Raw genomic sequence first — 17,613 nt, forward strand, 5'->3', positions numbered from 1 at the left:
TTGGCTGTGTCCTATCTAACTGATCTATTGGTTGAGTGTGTGTGTGTGATGTCTCTGGTGCTCCCTCAAGTGTCTAGCTGGCCTACATGCATTTACATTAACCCCCCGTGTACCCACAGTGATGCACATCACCACACTTCCATCATAAGGTCAGAAGTGGGGATGTTCACTGATGTTTGCACAATGTTCAGCACCATTCAGAACTCCTCAGATACTGAAGCAGTCCATGCCCAAATTCAGCAAGACCAGGACAATATCCAAGCTTGGGCTGACAAGTATTATATTTGTGCCACACAAGTGCAAGGTAATGATCATTTCCAACACGAGAGAATCTAATGGTCCTTGTCATGCAATGTCATTACCATCGCTGAATTCTCCCCACATCACATCCAGGGGGGCAGCTTCATTTTTGTCCCCCACCCCCACCTCACTCCCCTTCCGACCCCACCCACCTTGGCCCAACAGAACACAAAGGTGGAAGCCACAAAAAAACACAAATTGGTCACTGCTTTTTAAGGCGGGATTCTCCGCGATCGGTGCGATGGCCCAACGCCGGCGTCAAAAATGGCGCGAACCACACCGGCATCGGGCCAGCCGGAACGTTGGAAAACCTCCATTCGCGACGGCGTCACCCGTGACTGACACGCGCGCCGTCATTGACGCAGCATGGCGTCGCAGCACGAAAGACGCCTCCGCTGGAAGCCTGGCAAAATGGCCACCCGCCGCGCAGTGCCGAGGTTCCAGAAACGCAACATCGAGGCGCTCCTGGATGCAGTGGAACAGAGGAGGGAGGCCCTGTACCCCGGACATACCGCAGGGTCGCACCACGCCTCAGCCGCCGTCTGTGGAGGGAGGTGGCAGAGGCCGTCAGCGCCGTGGCCGTAATAGTCAGGACAAAGAGATCTTTGTATAGAACAAAGAGATCTAGGAGTACAGGTTCATAGCTCCTTGAAGGTGGAGTCGCAGGTGGACAGGGTGGTGAAGAAGGCATTCGGCATGCTTGGTTTCATTGGTCAGAACATTGAATACAGGAGTTGGGACGTCTTGTTGAAGTTGTACAAGACATTGGTACGGCCACACTTGGAATACTGTGTGCAGTTCTGGTCACCCTATTATAGAAAGGATATTATTAAACTAGAAAGAGTGCAGAAAAGATTTACTAGGATGTTGCCGGGACTTGATGGTTTGAGTTATAAGGAGAGGCTGGATAGACTGGGACTTTTTTCCCTGGAGCGTAGGAGGCTTAGGGGTGATCTTATAGAGGTCTATAAAATAATGAGGGGCATAGATAAGGTAGATAGTCAACATCTTTTCCCAAAGGTAGGGGAGTCTAAAACTAGAGGGCATAGGTTTAAGGTGAGAGGGGAGAGATTCAGAAGGGCCCAGAGGGGCAATTTCTTCACTCAGAGGGTAGTGAGTGTCTGGAATGGGCTGCCAGAGGTAGTAGTAGAGGCGGGTACAATTGTGTCTTTTAAAAAGCATTTAGATAGTTACATGGGTAAGATGGGTATAGAGGGTTATGGGCCAAGTGCGGGCAACTGGGACTAGCTTAATGGTAAAAACTGGGCGGCATGGACTGGTTGGGCCGAAGGGCCTGTTTCCATGCTGTAAACTTCTATGATTCTATGACAGGCATCCAGTGCCACAAGAAGGTCAATCACCTAGTCAGGGCAGCCAGGGTGAGTACCCGCCCCCCACCCCGCAATGGGCGGGACAGCCCTAAATGAAACCGACATGGCTGCACCCACCCATGCAGACTGCATTGGCAGGATGGGGTGTTAACCTATGCCATCATACACGCAGCCGCTAGTCTGCATGTATATGTCTGCCCAACACTGTTGCCCATTATCCCTGCCACCCCCCCACCCCTCCCCCGCAGGAGAAGCGCGCTCAGAACAACTGGGAGCGTGAGAGGACTGGAGGCGGTCCACCTGAAGTGCTCCCCCTCACCATTCATGAAGAGAGGGCCTGGGCCTTGCAGGCAGACCCGAGGACCGGGAGGTTGCGGATGCAGAGGTCGGGGGAGCGCACCACCATGTGAGACCCCCACTGCCTGCCCCCCTTTCCCCCATCCCCCCTTTCCCCTTCCCCATCTCCCTTTCCCCCTTGCCCCATCCCCCCTTCCCCATTCCCCATTTTCCCATCCCCTTTCCCCTTCCCCATCCCCCCTTTCCCCATCCCCCCTTTCCCCATCCCCCCTTTCCCCATCCCCCCTTCCCCCCTTCCCCCATCCCCGCTTCCCCCATCCTCCATTCTCGTCTGCGTGTCCAACCATGCATGCTGTATTGTGTATTGCAGGACCAAACGTCGACCCACCCATCCCTGCGGAAACCGACCGCTCCCAGGGCGTGCTAGTGCACCCATGAGACAGGAATAGACCCGGCCCGTCGGGCATATGACGCCCCCACCCAGTGCCAGGGCACCCACGTGACAGGGATAGACCCCACCCGTTCGGCATACGACGCTCCCACCCAGTGTCAGGACTCCCACGAGACAGGGAGGGACCCATCCCGTCAGGCATACGACGGCCCCACCCAGTGCCAGGGCGCCCGTGAGCCAGGGATAGACCCGGAGCGTCAGGCATACGACGCCCCCACCCAGTGCCAGGGCGCCCGTGAGCCAGGGATAGACCCGGAGCATCAGGCATATGACGCCCCTACCCAGTGCCAGGGCGCCCGCGAGCCAGGGATAGACCCGGAGCATCAGGTATACACGCCCCCACCCAGTGCCAGGGCGCCCATAAGCCAGGGATATACCCAGAGCGTCAGGCGTACGCCGCCCCGATCTAGTGCCAGTGCGGCGACGCCGGTGGGCCACACTCAGCGATGAGGAGGGCAGTCACAGCAACAAGCCCCCGTCCCAGTCGACCCGGGACACAGACACACACAACACAAGTACCCAGGAAACCCACATACAGGACACACCCATCCAGGAAATGCCCTCCCAGGACACTGACACACAGGACACTGACACACAGCACAACCACACACAGGACACTGACACACAGGATACCCACACATCGGACACATCCCCCCCAGGACACCCACACAGGGGACGGACGGACAGGAAACACCACTCCAGGGGACCCCGGACTTCGGATCCGTTGAGGGTCTCGACATTACGCCACTGCTATCTCCTACACCATCCACCATCGCAGAGACACTCACCTCGGTTGGCCGCTTTAGTGATGAGGCCTCTGGTACACTAACTGTTGCGCACAACACAGCTGTCCCGGTACAGCAGGTGGAGGTAGGAGCAGCTGAGGGGCCGGACCGTCAGAGGGCAGCCCGTCGCAAGCAACCATCTGCCGCCCAGACGGGTCCCGGGTTCCTGCAGTTACCACACCCACCCATAGACCCAATGCAGTCACGGACCCAGGGACGTTCGAAGGGGGTGACGGCCGGCTTGTGGCAGCTGCAGGCGAAGGTGGAGGAGTCCACCCGCGTGCAGGAGCAGGGAGTGGTGCCGGTCATGCGTGCCACCCAGGCCAACACCGCATGGGTGGCGTCCGCGGTGGAGGCAATGGGGGCGACGGTGTCAGACATGGGGAACGGTTTGCGAGGCCTGGGGCTTTCTGTGCAGGCGGCGCCTGTGGCCCAGGACATGGCTGCCCTTTCACAGGAAGCCATAAGCCAGAGCCAGCAGCAGATCGCAGAGGCGCTCAATGCCGTGGCCCAGTCTCAGCAGGCCATGGGCCAGTCCCAGCAGGCCGTGGGCCAGACTCTGCAGGCCATGGCCGAGTCCCAGCAGGCCATGGCCCAGTCTCAGCAGGCCATGGCCCAGTCTCAGCAGGCCATCGCGGAGGGCATCGGAGCCATTGCCCAGGTGCTGGCCGGTGTCGTCCAGTCACAGACAGGGATGGCCAACTCCCTGAGCTCCATGGCTGCAAACTTGCAGACCCTTGTTGATACCGGGGCGGGCCTCCAGGACTGGCAGCGCCAGGTGCCGGGGGTGCGTCGGATGCTGGATCCATTCGCACACCCGACCCATGGAGAGGCCCAGGGTCCATCGGACACCCCGAGGGAGGAGGAGGTGCTGGGGCCCCGTTCCGGGTCCCCCTGCAGGGGAGGTCCTGGGACACCGCGACACCTCGGACCCCCCCCCCCACCTTCCGTCCCGGATGCATATGGTGGGCAGCGGGCTGGACAGGCTGGCAGTTCGCCATCCCAGTCGCCCATGCCGCGGCCTGGCCCATACAGGCCTGTCCGCCCCAGGATACGGCCGCCAAAGGGGACCCTAGTCACAGGGCAGGAATCACAGGAGTCCACCTCCAGCTCTGCTGTACTGTCTGGGGAACCACCTAGACGTAGTCAGACAGAAAATTAGAAAATTAGTAAGGCCAAAAAATTAGACTCTGAGTGAGTTGGCAGGGGTGCAGGACACAGACTAGTTATAGGGGCTAGGGCATGTGTATGAACTGTTTGTCATTAAAATCACTTTCACACCTACAGAAGTTGCCTCTGTGCTCTGTCCAATGCGTGCGGGGCTGTGGTGTGAGGCGAGTGCCAGTGTGTGTTTGAGGGGTAATAGAACCTCAGCCTCAGGTGAGTGTGCCCCCCCCTCCCCAGGTCGCCCTCGCCATCCCCCCCGGGCAGACGACGGGACCATGCGCTGCAGTGTCAAGGCTGCATGCAAGGACGGTCCAGGTGGAAGCTGGTACTGCGGCCATGAGTCAGACATTGTCTAATGATGTAGAGCCCAGAGCTCATCGCAGAGCGCGTTGTCATCATCCTCCATGGCATGCAATAGACATGCTTCCACTGTCGACCTTGTGAGCCCTGCCCAGTATGCGGCAAGTGGATGTGCAATGGAGGGGTGGTGTGCATGCGGGTGATGTGAGGGTGGTTTGTGGTGGGTTGGTGGGGGGAGGGTGGTTGGTGGTGGGTGGGTGGGGTGAGAGTGGTTGGTGGTGGGTGGGTGGGCTGAGGGTGGTAGGCTGGTGCCATACTGCGCTGTCTATGCCCATACCCGGCGATTCCCACACAACCCTAGTCTGTGAACCGGGCGGCTATCAACCTGTCCCGTGCCCGCTGGGCCTGCGGTAATGGTGGGCAGCCTCCCGTCCATGTCCAGCCCGTCTGTCCTGTCCATTGCCTCCATCCTCCTCATCTGGGAGGCCTGCCCTTCATCGTGTTGCTCCTCCCCTCCCCCTCCCCCTCCTCTGCCTCCAGCACATCGCCCCTCTGCTGAGCTATATTGTGCAGGACGTAGCAGACCACAACGATGTGGCCGACCCTATCCGACTGGTACTGGAGAGCCCCTCCAGAGCAGTCCAGGCACCTGCAACGCATCTTCAGCAGCCCAAAGCACCTCGTGACCACACCCCTGGTCGCTGCATGGGCATCGTTGTAGCGGTTCTCCGCGTCAGTCTGTGGCCTCCGTAGAGGCATCATCAGCCACGACCGCAATGGGTAACCCTTGTCGCCCAGCAACTAGCCCCTCAGCCGGGGGTGGCGTCCCTCAAACATTGCGGGGATGAATGATTGCGCCAATATGAATGAGTCATGTACACTGCCCGGGTACCGGGCACAGACGTGCAGGATCCTCATGCGGTGGTCGCAGACCACCTGAATGATCATGGAGTAGGTCCCCTTCCTATACGTGAACACAGCCCTGTTATCAGCTGGTGGCCGCATGGCGACATGCATCCCATCGATCGCCCCCTGGACCATGGGCATCCTGGCCATGGCAGCGAATCCCGCTGCCCGGGCATCCTGGCTGGCACAGTCCACAGGGAATTCGATGTAGCGGTCCGTGATGGCATACAGGGCGTCCGTCACTGCACGGATGCACCGATGCGTGCGAGATGCCGGACAGGTCCCCACTCGATGACTGGAATGACCCCGTCACGTAGAAGTTCAGGGCACCCTCACCCCACCGTAACCTTGATGGCCGCCGGGAGAGGATGTCCTCCCGCAGTGCCACACGGTGCCAGGTGTGCCATCAGGTGGCAGATACGGGCCACAGTTTCCCAGCTCATCCTGAGTCACCTCCTGCATGCCCGGTCCGTGAGGTCCTGATACGACGTGCGGCGCCGGTACACACAGGGCCTCATCAGGCATCTCTGTCGCCGTGGCACCACCTCCTCCTCGTCCTGTTGGCAGCGGCCCTCCAGCCTGGGCAGCTGCCACCTGCCTCTCTGCGGCACGCTCCTCTCCGGCAGCCTCCGCCCCCTCCCTGGAATGCTCCTGCTCCAGCTCCCCCAGGGCAACATGTAGAAGGGTGGCTCCCGTCACGGCGGCCAACATCGCTGGGTGATGCCCAAACATTATGGTCTGCAGGGGGTGGGGGGTAGATGACATATCATCATTGTACATACCCCTCTCCGCAGCCAGGTGCCATGGGCTGCATGGTCATGGCTGTTGCCACCTGGCACCTGGCCAGGCAACCCCCTCCCCAGCACTCGCCCTCCCCAGCCCCCCCTTCCCCGGCACTCACCTTCCCCGGCACTCACCCTCCCCAGCCCCCCCTTCCCCGGCACTCACCCTCCCCCCACCCACCCTGGCACTCACACTCCCTGGCACTCACCCCTCACCCCCGGCACCGATCACGATCACCGGCACACACCCTCCACCAGCACCTGCGAGCACCCCCACCTACGGCTGTGCCGTCACTTAGACATAGGCATAGACATAGACATAGAACATACAGTGCAGAAGGAGGCCATTCGGCCCATCGAGTCTGCACCGACCCACTTAAGCCCTCACTTCCACCCTATCCCCCTAACCCAATAACCCCTCCTAACCACTAAGGGCAATTTATCATGGCCAATCCACCTAACCGGCACGTCTTTGGACTGTGGGAGGAAACCGGAGCGCCCGGAGGAAACCCACGCACACACGGGGAGAACGTGCAGACTCCGCACAGACAGTGACCCAAGCCGGGAATCGAACCTGGGACCCTGGCGCTGTGAAGCCACAGTGCTATCCACTTGTGCTACCGTGCTGCCCACTAATAATAACCTTTTATTGTCACAAGTATGAAGTTACTGTGAAAAGTCCTCAGTCGCCACATTCCGGCACCTGTTCGGGTAAGCTGGTACGGGAATTGAACCTGTGCTGCTGGCCTTGTTTTGCATCACAAACCAGCTGTTTAGCCCACTGAGCTAAACCAGCTCTTAGTGCTTCTCTGGCGCCCCCCCCCCCCCATGCCGACCCCTGCCTCTGCGCTGTCCGGCGTCAACCAGCACGACTGGTTGACGCCGTTAAAAAGGTTGTTTGATTTACGCCGGGATGACCCGTAGTAACGTCGGCGGGACTTCGGCCCATCCGGCCCGGAGAATTGGAGCAGCCCCGGGGCCCATAGTGTCGCCTTGTCCCTCGCTATTCTGTGAGGCACACGGTGTGATTCCCGTCGGCGCAAATCTTTGGCTGCCGGAGAATATCGCGGGCGGCGGCGGAGCGGCGCGCCGGGATTCACGCCCCCCCCCCAGCGATTTACCGACCCAGCGGGGGTCGGCGAATCCCGCCCTTAATTTTTGAAATTTCGCCCAAGTCATCAGATAAGTCAGCCATACATTTGGATGAGGATGAATGTGCAGTTTGTGCACTGTTCAATAGTTCAATAATCCCATTGACAGCAATGGGAACAGAGAATCCCATCACCAGCGGATGGTGTGCCGCCTCTGGCTGCTGAGAAACACGTGGCTGGGAGACGGGAGAATCCAGCCCTTGATCTTCAAGATAGAATAAAAGCCACCAGTACCACATAATCTAAACTCAGTTATAAAAGCAAAAAACTAAACAATGTGAGCAGTGCATTAATAATATTACAGTGGACAACCACCCATGGGATGATCAGTCTTTGTTGATTTCCAGTCCAGAGACCAGAGGCCAAGTCACCTTTTTAAGACTGTTTAAGAAACTTTTTTTGTCAAACACATGTTTGTCAATAGCAAACAGGATGTTACACTGGCCGGCTCGCACTGTCCAATCAAGGCCTTTTGCAAAATAGATTATCATCAGGTTCTTTGCTTGAACCAAGGAGTTAAAGATTGCCCTGACATGGTCCGTCCTCCACAAGCTCCTAGAATAGTGATAGACAACCTAGGTTAGTGAATGGGCTACATGAGTGGCCCTCCTTCATCTCAGTGGACTGAAAGATTGAAATCAGGCTTATTTACTAACCAAGACCCTATATATAAGATCAAATACATTTAATACATGCTAAATATTTCATAATGAATTCTAGAAAATGCTGAATCATTTATATATTAATAGAACTATCAACTTCAATTGGTAAAAATTAAATAAACATTTACACTTTGGTTGCAGAGGGAGTGCACGGCTCTCACAGTCAATGTTGTGTGCAATCAGCGCGAACCTCACTTCACTTGCCTCTTCTTTCAGTCATATCAGTAGGAACAAAAACTACACGGATGGAAATGAGTGGAATGCAGAAACCCTGTGCATGGGCAACAGTCAACAAAATGCTTTGTGGGCCTCACTCAGAACCCAGATGGGCCGTGGGCTGCAGTTTGCCCACCATTGTTCCAGAACTTTCATACATTCCTTCGATCCTTGTTCAAACAAACATGTTGACATTACCTTCCTTATCTTATTCCAGGCCGTTTTCAACAGCTGTCTCGAACCATCACATCTCCATTTTGTAAACTAACTTTCAAAGTTTCCTCATTCAAATCTATCTGTTATTGGTCACTAATGCTCAGCGCTGTTCATAATGGTTAACCTGTCCCAAATGTTCCTGATATTAAAATCATACTCAGACTCTTCATACATATTAACCTTAGGTTTCAGCAAGGATAATTGCTTAACACAGTTTCGAAGTATAGTTGTCTGTTATGTTTAGCTCTCTTTATTGACTGGGGGCCCCCCCAAGTGTTGTTTCCAGTCACAGTCCAGTGGATTTTACTTATTTGTGAAGAACAAGCCTGCAACTGTTAGAAAATTCCTTCACTTTCAAAAGCCTCTTCTGGGCTTGCAAAGCATCCCAGTTACATTTGGTTAATTTTTTTGCAACATTTTTGGCTAAATTACAGCACACCTGTATTCTTAAAATGTTGATGCCATGGTTACGTTACTGAATTATCAAGACTTTCCTCCATTCCTGGCAACATCCTCTTAAATCTCCTCTGTAGCATTTTTAATGCAACCATAACCTCTTTGTAATTTGCTGACCAGAAGTGTATGCTTTACTCTAGCTGTGGCAGAATTAGTCCATAATATAGTTCTAAACTTCTGACTCCTATACCCTGTGCCTTAGCTAATAAAGAAAAGTATGCTTTGTTGACATCACAATGATCTCCCGCAGTGTCATTCATGGCAGCGGAGCCGGCTCTCGATTGGTCCCGCCGCAGTCAACAGAATTTTCCGTTGTATGCACACATAGCTGAGATTTGCTGTCAACGGGACCGGAAGGTCCCTCCAGTGGGAATGGCCAGAAAATTCCAGCCTATAGGTTTTCCAGACCTGTAAAAGAATGCTGGTGGTTAGCACAGTGGTTAGCACTGTTGCTTCACAGAGTAGGGTCCTAGGTTCGATTCCCGCTTGGGTCACTGTCTGTGCAGAGCCTGTACGTTCTCCTTGTCTGCGTAGGTTTCCACCGGCTTCTCCGGTTTCCTCCCACAAGTCCCGAAAGACATGCTGTTAGGTGAATTGGACATTCTGAATTCTCCCTCTGTGTATGCATACAGGCGCTGGAGTGTGGCGACAAGGGGATTTTCACTATAACTTCATTGCAGTGTTAATGTAAGCCTACTTGTGACAATAATAAAGATAATTATTATTAAGCATCACTATATTGGTTGACTAATTATTTTCCCGCTGTTAATAGATTCCAAAATCGAGCAGATACTCATCATGCTTTTTCTACTTTCCAGGTTACAGTCCCGGGAAATGTTACTTCCCAGAATCATCTTCATTTGCCAATTTATGGGAGTTTTCTGGACCTGCTGTGACAGAAAATATCCACATGATGGATGGAAGGATACAGTGCCAAGAAACATCACTTCATTTCTGATGAACTCTGTCAAAGTAAGCCAAATGACTCACTGTTGAATGAAATATAATTAAACAACTCTTTCTTTGCAACATTTGACGTCCAGCTAGTTCCTTTGTGAAGCTTGACTTCTACTCTAATTGATTGATTGAACAAAGAAGAAAGGAAAAGCACAGTGAACCCAGCACTGTTGTATTAAAATCCTTCAGCCTTCAGGTCACTCCGCAGCCATATTTTCTTTCTTCAACGTTGCTTCAGATCTGTAACAAATTGCAATGATTGAAGTGTGCTGAATGTATACTAGATGTAAGACATTAAAAAAAAATTCCAATTATGGGGCAATTTAGCGTGGCCAATCCACCTACCCTGCACATCTTTGGGTTGAGGGACGAGACCCACGCAGACACGGAGAGAATGTGCAAACTTCACACTGACAGTGACGCAGGGCTGAACCTGGGTCCTCAGAGCCGTGAGACAGCTGTGCTAACCACTGCACCACCATGCCACCCCTAGGTGTAAGACGTTTACATATCCATAACATATATGGAAACATATAAATACATAGACTAACAGAAAGATAGGTATGTATTTACATAACATTTTTAGTCACGATAGGACATCAGAAAGCGCTTTACAGTTAATGGAGTTCTTTTGAATAATAGTTGCTGTTGTGATGCAGGACATGTGCAAATACAGGTCAATTTCCCACACCATTATACATGGAGGTTCAAGGACAAGGGTAGTTTTTGGGGTGAAATGGTGAGAGAGGGTGGGGAATAATTGGATAAGGTGCACTGAAATATTTTACTCCTCATTGCAAGTCAAATCTTGATATATTCATGATGTGGAGATGCCGGTGTTGGACTGGGGTGAGCACAGTAAGAAGTCTTACAACACCAGGTTAAAGTCCAACAGGTTTGTTTCAAACACTAGCTTTCGGAGCACTGCTCCTTCCTCAGGTGAATGAAGAGGTATGTTCCAGAAACATATATATAGACAGAGTCAAAGATGCAAGACAATGCTTTGAATGCGAGCATTTGCAGGTACAGATCCAGAGAGAGGGGTAATCCCAGGTTAAAGAGGTGTGAAGTGTCTCAAACCAGGACAGTTGGTAGGATTTTGCAAGCCCAGGCCAGATGGTGGGGGGTGAATGTAATGCGACATGAAACCAAGGACCTGGTTGAGGCCGCACTCATGGGTGCGGAACTTGGCTATAAATTTCTGTTCGGCGATTCTGCATTGTCCCGTGTCCTGAAGGCCGCCTTGGGGAACGCTTACCCGAAGATCAGAGGCTGAATGCCCTTGACTGCTGAAGTGTTCCCCGACTGGAAGGGAACATTCCTGCCTAGCGATTGTCGTGCGATGTCCGTTCATCCGTTGATATATTCTTATTTTCTTATATTCTAAATTTCCATTATAAATATGTATGTCCACATTTATAACAGAATCACTTTTATAATTTTGCCACATTGTAATTATATTACCCCTTGAATGGTGTCATTGTAGTGCCTTCACTGGGGGTGGACTTCATTTTAAATGTCGTTTTGTCACTGGGAAAACAGGCAAATGTGAATTAAAAATCCTGAGCAGCTCCTACCCATGAACCCTGCTTCTTCTTCCATAATTTTTTATTTTGCCTTTCTGTCTTGCATCTCCCATTCCAAATTGCCATGACAACATTTGTCTTTCAATTTTGCCACACCATTGTCACAACGGGCAGAGTTTCCCCAGTACTGTGGAGGTAGGGGGGAGTAAAATAACGGGAGTTGAGTCAGGAAGCCGCCCGAGGAATTTCCACCATCGTGGATGTTTCCCTGGATGAGTTGAGACACAGGTCAGCTGTCCACTCTGGAAGACAGGGAGTGAATTTAAATACTGAAGGCCCCAATTAGGGTTTTTGGCGGGGCTAGCTGGTATTTTGTTAATGATGGAGTGACATACTCCGCACCCCATTCCGCACCACATTTGGAAGTTGCTGGCTTAACGACAGCAGCATCCTTGGGGCAGGTGGGGGGTGGGAGGTAATTGAACCAGATGCTTCATGTAATGCATTAATGGAAGGAAAGGCTACCCCAGTGGTCCCCATGAACCTTTGGAAAGCTTTTCTGGCCACTTGACATGGCCTCACACCTTCCTTCCATAGTTGGGAGATTATAGCATCGTAGTATTGTCTTGTAAGATATAGGCTTAGGCTAATGTTCTGGGGGCATGGGCTCAAATCCCACAATGGCAGCCAGTTGAATTTAAATTGAATTCATTAATAAATCTAAAATGGAATTTTAGTCTCTGTGATAGTGACTATGTGACTGTCGTGTTGGGTGTTCCGATACACAAACGAACCAACACGGTTGTAGATGGGACAACTCTGTTTTATTATTCTGTACAATAATAACTATTAACCTCTGGCTGTGGTTCGTACTTCACCAGCTAACCTGTGGACCCAGCCCTAGCACTATCTTAGTGAGGCACTCAGCACATGGTGTATGTCTGAGTGGCACGCTGTGAACTCTGTGCTCTGAGCTATCTCCTGGTAGAATGAGCAGGAACTGTGGTGTTCCCTGTTTTATAGTATGTGTGCTCTCACTGGTGATTGGCTGCGATGTTGTGTGTGTGTTGGTTGGTCCAACTACCTGTCCATCAGTGTGTGTGTGTGATTGCACCATGATATGTTAATGTGGATATCATGACAGTGTCTATGAAACTATCATTGATTGTTACAAAGAACATCTACTTCACCAATGTCCTTTAGGGAAGGAAACCTACTGTCCTTACCTGGTCTGGCCTACATGTGACTCCGGGCCCACAGCAATGTGGTTGACTCTTAACTGCCCTTTGAAGTGAAAGAGCAAGCCACTCAGTTGCACCAAACTGTTCTACCACCATTTTGAGGGGACTTAGGGATGGGCAACAGATGCAGCTCTTGCCAGTGGTGCTCACATGCGATGTAGGAATAAAGAAAAAAAGTTTTACATTTAATTTTACATCTCCAAGAGTTCTTCCATGTTGAGAGACTCCGACTTGCACCAGCATTGTCATTCTCTCCAAGTAAGGCTGCCAAGGCTCCAGAGCTGCGGGCTCTCTGATTTGACCACCAGCATTAGATTTCCACCTGCCATCCTTACTATCGTGGTGAGCACAGACACAGCCAATTAATTAAAACAAAATATTCCTGGGATGTTGACATTGCTGGCTAGGCCAGCAGTTATTGCCCATTTAAAGTTGCCCTTTTAAAGATGGTGGTGAGTGTGGTGATATGCATGTGCCCAGTAATGTACACAGTTATCCATTCATGTCTATAGTTATCAATACGATCTTCAATCAGCAGGTGGCGATAGAGATCCACCATGTGATTAGATATCCTGCAGTTGATAGTAGGTCGTACTATCATAGAATTTACAGTGCAGAAGGAGGCCATTCGGCCCATCGAGTCTGCACCGGCTCTTGGAAAGAGCACCCTACCCAAGGTCAACACCTCCACCCTATCCCCATAACCCAATAACCCCACCCAACACTAAGGGCAATTTTGGACACTAAGGGCAATTTATCATGGCCAATTCACCTAATCTGCAGATCTTTGGACTGTGGGAGGAAACCGGAGCACCCGGAGGAAACCCACGCACACACGGGGAGGATGGGCAGACTCCGCACAGACAGTGACCCAAGCCAGAATCAAACCTGGGACCCTGGAGCTGTGAAGCAATTTGCTACCCACAATGCTACCGTAGTGGATAATCGCATTAGAAGTGGCTCATGGGGAATTCATTGAATTTGCTTACTCGTTACCGTTTGTATCATAATTCGTTAGTTATCTTTCCACGTGTTTATTTTGTTCATAAACTATCTTACTCGTCAAATAACTAGATGTTCTGTATACATCTGTACTATGGTCACAACACAGAACATAACAGTGAGCAGCCTTCTTGAACCACTGCACTCCTTGAGGGTAGGTACACCCACAGTGCTGTTAGGGAGGGCATTTTTGTTGTCTTTGTAGCAGTTGGATAGATCTGAGTGGCTTGTTAGGCATTTAAGAATCAACAACATTTCTGTGGATCTGGAGTCACATGTAGGCCAGGCCACGTAAGGAAGTCAGATACCCTTCCAAAAAGGATATTAGTGAACCAGATGGGTTTTTACGACAATGTTTCCATGGTCATCCTTAGACTTTTAATCGCAGATTTCTATTTCATTCAAATTCTACCAGGAGGGTGCTTTTGGGAAAATAGCTCCACCAATCTTGCCTCTGACCAATGCAGGATCAGTACTCCCATTTTGTCGGGACATTGGGATCCCAAAGCCCGGGGAATTTTTCAATATATTTTGGAGCTGTGGCCACTTGGCGGAATTCATCAGACAACTCCATCGCCATCTTGTAAATGAGATGGAAGTGTTTGGGAAGCAATTTTATCTTCCCCCTGCTCAGCAGAAACCAAGGGGAGAGTTAACTAAAATGGTGAATTCCTGCTTAATTCCTGCCCAGGAGAGGTTTCCATGCTGCATGAATCAGGCACCTGATTGATTCTGTGGCATCGATGTGAATTTATGCAAATTTATGGGAATCAGGGGCCAAAAACATTTTAAATGCTGGTTGCCGATCCGGTGAAACCTGGTCTGCACGAAGAAGAAGACACTGTGAGACGCATATGAGGAATGCCACCAGCTGGTACTTCAATTCCAAGCCACACATCATCCTGACTTGTAAGTATATTGCCATGTTCCTTCAATGTTGCTGGTCCAAAATTCTACATCTACTACACTACCAGCACTGTGGAAGCCCTTCACCATATGGACTGCAACAGGTCAAGAAGGTAGATCACTACTGCCATCCCAAGAGTAATTAGGAATAGGCAGAAAATTTCAGCATTGGCAGTTTGACTCATACCCTGAGAATGAACTGGTGGTAGATAGGTGGGCGGCAACAGGACTTTTCATCCCCATGTATTCCTAGTAAAACCAAAAGACATAGAATAACATATTGCACCTACATAGTGCCTCGGACATACTTAAAACAATCAAAATACTTCATGGAGGGGAAAATAATCAGACTCTGAAGAGCAGTGGGCTGGTCAGGGCTGTGCTAAACCAGTTGGGGCTGGTTTAGCACAGGGCTAAATAGCTGGCTTTTAAAGCAGACCAAGGCAGTTCAGCAGCACGGTTCAATTCCCGTGCCAGCCTCCCCGAACAGGCACCGGAATGTGGCGACTAGGGGCTTCTCACAGTAACTTCATTTGAAGCCTACTTGTGACAATAAGCGATTTTCATTTCATTTCATTTCAGTGTCCAAAAAGGTAAAGGTCGCGCAGAGAAATATATGGAAAAACAGGCCATTTAGCCCAACCCGTCTGTACTAGTGTTTATACTCAACATAAGCCTCTCCCCATTCTGCCTCTCCAACCTCAGCCATTCAACGTATATTTCTATCCTCTTTCCTCTCATATACACATCTAGCTCCCCTTTATAAAAGCATCAAACGCCGGGATTTTCCGGTTCCACTTGCAGCGGGAATCATAACGGGTGGGATGGAAAATTTGATGAACTATTTCCTCCAGCACAGTTCCACATTTTAACCATGCTTTGTGGAAAGAAGTTTCTGATTAGATTTCTGGGAATCTACTTTCTATATGAGGCCCCAAGTTTTGTGTTCTCTCAGAAATGGAAACATTCTCATTAGATCTCCCTGCCCAACACAGGTTAAAGTCTTTTAAATGTTGGTGGCTAAAGAGATCATTTAAATGGAGGTGGTTGTGGACAGAGCAATGAGAGGCAACAACGAATGGGATAAGTGATCCAGAGTTTGTGGCTGAGATGGTTCAACGTTCTAACAAAGCACATCTAGATGAGGCCAGGCCTTTGTTGCTTTCATGAATATTCAATGATCCCGTGGTGCGCATCAGATGTGACAGCAAAGTATTCATGAAAATTCTGTTTGAGCCATGATAAAATATTTTAAAAATATCCTAACTATCCAGTTGGCTAAATAATGACTCAGTACAGAGTTACAGAAATGTTCCAAAGGCACATTTTCCTGTGTGAGTAGAAATAGCTAAAAATGCAAATCTATCAGTATTTATCGGCAAAAAGAGAAATGTGGCTAAAGTTTTTCACCTTGTAGTCATCAGGACAAAGCCAAGAATGTCAAATTTCAAACCATCACATTTAGATCACAGGAGAAAAGGGCAGCTGATTGGTTCGCAGGAGTGCAACAATTGGTCATGGAGAAAGCAATGGGGAGCTATAGGCTCCCCAAGTGCCCAGCTAATTCAGAGAAAGGTGCAAGAATTGAACATATTCCTTTTATTTGCAGAGAATGGGTCGCTGCATATGAATTTATGTCGCTTCTCGTGGCTGACCTGCCGAACTATAAAAGTAAAGTACTGAGGATACTTTGTACAGTAGTACGAAAGCTTCCATAAAAATTATCTGACTACACAACATTGGTGTGCAATGTTAAATGCAAGGCACTAAAACTTTGGTGGCAAATTTGTTGAAGCTATGGTCAGACAACTCAAGAAAACTTTGAATGCTAAGTTAGCAACTTTATGAGGTCAACTTATTCTGTTAAATTGGTTGTCAGTGTAGCAATCAGCGAACTCAGGATTGTTAAGCAAGTAATGCCAAATCGTGGAATCACATACAACAGGAAATGTTTTGCTTTGGTTTTGCAATGGCAGGCTGGTTGAGTATAATCTACACTCTGTCTATTTTGAGCATCCAGAGGAGTTGTTTGATTTGGTCAGCCAACTGTTGGGATGTACCTGGCATCACGCCAGCTTTGAAATTCCTGCATCATGTTGCTCAATTGTGTGGTGGGTTAGAACGTCTTTTTGGACTGACGCAGCATCCTGTAAGTGGAAAGAATCGCTTGTTACATTCTCCAATCAGAGTTGATTGCCAACCAAGTCGCATCAATAATTTTGAATGTTTGAAATTTACCTTCTTGTTTTTGTCCAAGTGAGTGCAAGGCAAAAAGCTTTGGCAACACATCCCTCTTTTCAGCAATATCCAAATTATTTTCTAACCTGCCATTAAGCTTCATTGCAATTCATATATGGCCCGTAACCTCCATTGAGGTTTCGGGCTAACAGAGCTTGTCCATTGCACATGCGTGCTGGGACGATGCGCAAGTCCCGATGCATGGACATGCGCGCTGAAAGCATACCACATTTAAACTACCAATCTGTTCTTTTAAAAAGTGTTTCTCTGAAAGCACTGAGGTGAACCGGCTGAATGAAAATTAATGGGGCAACTCTAACCGAGCCCGCTTGCCCTGATGTCAGGTAAGTTTTTATGCTTTTTTATTTGCCCTTTTGTTTTGGTCCAGAATCATCAAGCAGAGTCATAGATTTCATAGAATTTACAGTGCAGAAGGAGGCCATTCGGCCCATCGAGTCTGCACCGGCTCTTGGAAAGAGCACCCTACCCAAGCCCACACCTCCACCCTATCCCCATAACCCAGTAACCCCACCTAACACTAAGGACAATTTTGGACACTAAGGGCAATTTAGCGTGGCCAATCCACGTAACCTGCACATCTTTGGACTGTGGGAGCAAACCGGAGCACCCGGAGGAAACCCACGCACACATGGGGAGAATGTGCAGACTCCGCATGGACAGTGACCCAAGCCGTGAATCGAACCTGGGATCCTGGAGCTGTGA

General features: G+C 50.4%; 1 long non-coding RNA gene across 2 annotated transcripts in view; it reads left to right on the top strand.

Moving 5' to 3' along the window:
• LOC140384912 (uncharacterized) overlaps positions 1-10,051 on the top strand; it is a 336,045-nt gene extending 325,994 nt beyond the window's left edge. For both annotated transcript variants that reach the window (XR_011933211.1, XR_011933210.1), the window contains exon 3: positions 9,839-10,051. This is a non-coding gene — a long non-coding RNA (uncharacterized lncRNA). The remainder of the gene's footprint in view (positions 1-9,838) is intronic.
• The last annotated feature ends 7,562 nt before the right edge of the window (positions 10,052-17,613 follow it).

This window comes from Scyliorhinus torazame, chromosome 10, assembly GCF_047496885.1.
Source record: "Scyliorhinus torazame isolate Kashiwa2021f chromosome 10, sScyTor2.1, whole genome shotgun sequence".
Lineage (NCBI taxonomy): Eukaryota > Metazoa > Chordata > Chondrichthyes > Carcharhiniformes > Scyliorhinidae > Scyliorhinus > Scyliorhinus torazame.